This window comes from Xyrauchen texanus, chromosome 25, assembly GCF_025860055.1.
Source record: "Xyrauchen texanus isolate HMW12.3.18 chromosome 25, RBS_HiC_50CHRs, whole genome shotgun sequence".
Classification (NCBI taxonomy): Eukaryota; Metazoa; Chordata; class Actinopteri; order Cypriniformes; family Catostomidae; genus Xyrauchen; species Xyrauchen texanus.
The window spans coordinates 18,149,414-18,155,243 of NC_068300.1; positions in this window are offsets into that span (position 1 = coordinate 18,149,414).

The window sequence follows — 5,830 nt, forward strand, 5'->3', positions numbered from 1 at the left end:
ATGAAATCTGAAATCATGCAATACTAAGGCAGTTAAATTCTAATGGACCTTAATGACATATTCATCAAAGTACTTTCTTAATGTGCCTTAATGTTTTCAAGTTAGCACTTTCTAGTCACTGACCTCATCACCACACACAACCTGGACTTTATGTTTCTAAATGAAACTTGTTAAGATACAGTCCTCTATGTATCAGCCCCTCCAAACTTTACTTTCATGAGTGTCTGTAGAGCTGTTAGGAGAGGTGGAGGATTAGCGGCATTATTTAAAGATGTCTTTCAATGAAAGCAAGTGTCACTTGGTGATTACTTGACCTTTGAATATCTACGTATTGTACTAAAATATGCTCCACATATTCTATTTATAATCATTTAAAGGCCTCCAAAATACCCTCCTTGCTTTGTTGATGATTTTACAGAACTGTTATCAACCATTTCCTCTGAATTTTACTGTTTTGTTATTGCATTTAATTTCAACATTAATTTAGATAATCCTGAACAAAACACTGCCAAAGAACTCGCAACAGTTTTAAACACTTTTGATCTGACTCAACACGTAAATGGACCCACAAACAATTGCGGACACACCCTTGATCTGGTCATTAGCATGGGTCTGAACATTTCGCCCTCTATTATTAAGGACGTTGTGCTGTCTGACCATTTCTGTATTTTCTTTGAAATATTGATTTCTCCAGCCACTGAATTAGATCTGTCTCTGTCAAAAAGAGGAACATAAATGAGAACACTAGTGTGCAATTTATCAAGGTTATATCTTTGAAACCGAGTATATCCGCAGACTGTGTTGATGATCTCCTCGATAACTTCAACTCAAAAGTTCAAAATGCTATTGATGGCATTTCTCCTGTAAAGGTCCAGACGATCACTGGCAGGCGTAAAAGCACCTTGGAGAAACACAACAGCAGTGGAAAAACATGAAAAGAAAATGCAGGAAAGTGGAATGGATGTGGTGAAAAACACAACTTGAAGTCCATTATAATATCTATAAAGACAGCCGTCATGCTTTCAATTTGGAATTAGGCACAGCTAGACAGACCTTCTTCTCAAACATTATTAACAGCAATATAAACAACACATGCACTCTTTTTGCTACTGTAGATGGACTAACAAACCCCACAACATGGGTTGCCTGTGAAATGCTTTCTGACAGAAAATGCAACGAGTTTGCATCTTTTTTCATGAAGAAGATAAATTATATTAGAATGGCGATCAGCTCGTCCTCATGCACTGAGGTCAGACAGCACCCACCACAAAAACTTCAGAAATTAGTATGTCTGATATTGAGGAAATTGATGGCAAAAGTCTGGAACAAATAGTACAACATCTTAAAACTTCAACCTGCTGTCTTGACACACTCCCCACAACATTTTTCAAAATTGTGTTTAACTGTTTGGAGAAAGATCTGTAATAGTAAATGCGTCAATCCTTTCAGGCACACTTCCAAAGTCCCTGAAAACTGCCGTTGTCAAGCCCCTTCTTAAAAAGAGCAATCTAGATAACTCAATATTGAACAACTACAGACCAATTTCAAATCTTCCTGTCCTTGGCAAAATCATTAAAAAGGTTGTTTTCAATCAGCTGAACAAATTCTTAATCTCGAATGGCTACTTGGGCAATTTAAGTCTGGTTTCCGACCGCATCACTGCACAGAGACGGCGCTCATAAACATCCTTAATGATTTTCGGCTAAATAATGATTCAGGCAAAAAATCAGTGCTGGCATTACTAAATCTCAGCACTGCTTTCACACTGTTGACCACAACATTCTCCTAGTCAGATTGGAAAACTGGGTAGGGCTCTCTGGGATGGTTCTCAGCTGGTTCAGGTCACATCTATAAGTTAGGTGTTACTAATTATGAACATAGGCAACTATGAATCTGAGTGTGGAGTCCCACAAGCCTCAATTCTTGCACTGCTCCTGTTCAAACTCTATATGCTCCCACTATGCAACGTGATGAAAAAGAACGAAACTGCGAACCATACCTATGCAGACGATACCCAGATCTATCTAGCCCTATCACCAAATTACTACAGACCCATAGACTCTCTGTGCCAGTGCATTAATGAAATTAAAAGTTGGATGTGCCAAAACTTCCTACAGTTAAACAATGACAAGACAGAGGTAATTGTATTTGGCAACAAAAGGTGAATACATACCTTGACTCAAAGGGTATAAAGACAAACAAATCAAGTCAGTAATCTTGGTGTCATATTGGAGTCAGATATTAGTTTCAGTAGTCACATTTACATTTACATAAAAGCAATAATTAAATCAGCCTACTATCATCTAAAATAATATAGCAAGAATTAGATGTTTTGTATCCAGTCAGGACTTAGAGAACCTTGTTCATGCATTCATCACCAGTAGGGTAGACTACTGGACTCCTAACCGACCTTCCCAAAAAAACATTAGACACCTGCAGCTCATTCAGAATGCTGCTGCCAGGATTCTCACCCGAACCAAAAAATCTGACCATATTACTCCAGTCTCGGTCTTTACACCAGAATTGATTTAAAGTACTATTACTCACATGTGAATCACTCAATGTGTAGCACCTAAATACATTTCAGATATGCTTGTTGAATATAAACCTAACAGACATCTCAGGTCAGTAGGATCAAGTCAGTTAGAAATAAAGTGTGTTCACACAAAACATTGTGAGACAGCATTTAGATCTTATACCACCCGCTGCTGGAACCAGCTTCCAGAAGAGGTCAGGTGTGCTCCAACAGTAGTCACATTCAAATCCAGACTGAAAACACTTGTTATAGTTGTGCATGTATACACTAACTGGTTGCACTGCATAATTTTGCTTTTGTCTTTCATTTTAATTATTCTATTTTATTTGTTTTATTTTATATATATATATAAAGTTTTCTCAATGTGTTTACCATTTTTGTTTATCCTATGTTTAATTAGGGACGGTTAACAACAATTATGGATGGTGTTAACAATTTAGTATTCTTTTTCCTCTTATTCGTTTTTATCATTTTATATTTTTTCAAATATATTTTATTACATTTTATTCTTATTTCATTTTCTTAATTGGTTTTTATTTGTATATGTATCTTGTATTTTCTTTAAAATTTGTATGTAAACACTTTGAATTGCCATTGTGTATGAAATGTGCTCTATAAATAAACTTGTCTTGCCTTTTAAAGCTTGATATTCAGTGCCGTATTGTCTTAATCTAAAGCCTCCATTGAACCTGGTTTATCTTATCCTTACATTGGCTCACTGTGGTAAGTTGAGCTAATAGCTATGCTGTTAAATGTTTCCTCTGGAACATATCCACATGACTGCTCTTCTTGGGGACTTGCATATTTCAACACAGTGACTCATTTGTTACTGAATGTAAAACAGGACTGATTTTAACCCACACATTTTTTTTTCTCATGTTTCACAAATTCAAAATTCTCATGTAGTGAGAGTGAGAGATGTTTTTACCCGAAAGGATGTGGGTTATTCTGGACTTCCTAACTGCAGAGTTTCCTGAAATTCTGACATTCCTGGACATAACTCTAAAGAAGGGAGGTTGGTGCCTTCTTAACACAGTTTGTTGCACTTCTTTCATGTAGATGATTTTTATTTATTTTTTTCTCCATAAAAGACTTTGGAAAGGACCATTTTTCTCAAGAACGATATAACTGCTATGATATAATAATAATTTATAATAATAAATTATCTAATAATAATAAGAGGACATATAACTGCACATTAAATGCTACAGGCTTTCTACAAGATCTAATTACAATCACATTACCAAGCTGTGCTGTATCTTTTTTCTAAAATGTAAGAAATTTTACAATATATTTTCTTTTTGAGAAATTATAGTCGTATTGGGAAAGTTTTAATCAAGGTTTATGCACAAAAATGCTAATATTATTTTCACTACAAATAGTATTTAAGGATTAATAAAAATAACAAATATTGAAGCAGACTTTCAAATTATTTTATTATTTCCCTTTAGCTGTAGGTCTGGAATAAAAACAGAGGGAACGTTCATTTTGTCCACTAGAGGGAAGCATCAACTGCCAGTTTTTCTAAAAAGTCTGGGTTCCTATTGCCTCTTTCTCCATCAAAGTGTGCCACCTATGAATCCAGCATTACTGCAGTAGCCTTAAAGAAAAAATAAAGTATCCGTTTACTCTGGCATCAATCCATCTCTTATAAACAAAACAATTTGTATCCTGTAATACAAGCACTCTTGAAATTGTTAGTTTTGTTCAGTACAAGAGACACTAAAGGACCTAATACCCTATGGGAGCAACCAAGACACACCTCGTGACCTCTGTGTTGTTGAACAGTATTTCACAGATACAATACTGAATGCATCCTTCATGATCATGTTTCAGACAGACCTATATTTACCCGTGCAAATATATATCTCACGTATCTTATTCAAATGAGACTACCTTTCCAGTATAAATCCCTTCCTACCCACACAGACACACAGACGAATCCAAAAGAGCAGATGTTCCCCTGATTGATGGATATTTATAAGATGTTTATATTGTTTTTTCCAAGCCAAAGTTTTCAATCAGTATGGCATGTTTTCCTTGTTGTGAGACTATGGCTAAATGAGAGGGGCAGTGATTTCTGTCTGCCTGTTTATCTATATCTGAGCACTCAGTATATCCTTCTGTGGTGGAGCACAGAGAGGGGCTTTACTGGAGATAATTCCCCAGCACTGCCCCACTCTGCCTGTCCAGCCAGATGGATAGAGGGTTATTTTTAACAGAGCACAGGGGGCTGAGTGGAGTATCAATGCCCTGCCCTGCATAAAAGACCTAATTTCTTACACTCTATTCCTTTTAACTGAAATGGTGCCCTTCTATCTTCTGTGACATTTTTACAGTGCATGACCCATTCCAGATGTCTTTGTTTGGAAAATCGGATATGAACGCCCAGTTCAAATATGTAGATACATTTAAAAAATTGATAGATATGACCCCACTTTACAGACAATAGACAGACAGGGACGAGATTATGTAGTCAAGCAAAGGCAAAGAGGTTAATGGTAACAATAGAGGTTTAATACTCTGTAGGCCACAACTCTAAATGCATTGTATTTGACCCTTGTCTTGAGAGCAACTTGAAAGGAATCTTTGTGTAATTAGATTATGTCTTCAACATAATTTCTTATGTATCCATAAGGCTTAATACACCATCTCAGTAGTAGAGGATCCTCTTGTGTCATGTGGCCATTAAGAGGACAAAGACGAGTGCATCAGATGTCTCTTTATTCCACAAAATTAAAATCACAAGTTTCCCTCTGCCCTGCTATTTAGAGTATGTAAACATCCTGAGGTCCTAGCAAAAAGCAAGAACGTTCCTATAGGAATGCATTCAACTTCTTTCCATAAGGACACAGTTTTGTTTTTCATCATAAAGAGCTTTTTCATACAAGGACTTTGTTAATATAATTTTTTTGTAATCAGTGATTTGTTATTGAGGGTCTCTAAAGCTTAACCCATGCTGTGGTTTTTTTGTGGGAGTGCTGATTGCTTTCCGGGCTACTCACAGGGGTTCTGTAAGCTCCTTTGGATCGCACACATCGCACAATGTGGCTTTTGCTCCAGAGTAAGATTTAAAGCTAAAACACTCCCTGCTGGAGCACTACAAAGGTGAGAGCAAACCTACCAGTCTCATACTTGACATATAGGGTAAAAAACTGCAGATCTCAATCTGCCCCCTGCCTTCTGAAGTCAGAGAAGTCCCTTTCAAGATAAAGAAAACACAATTTTGGTGCCTTCCCTGTTGAGATCTCTTCTTTAACTCTCATTTTCTGTTGAGATTGTTAACACTTTACA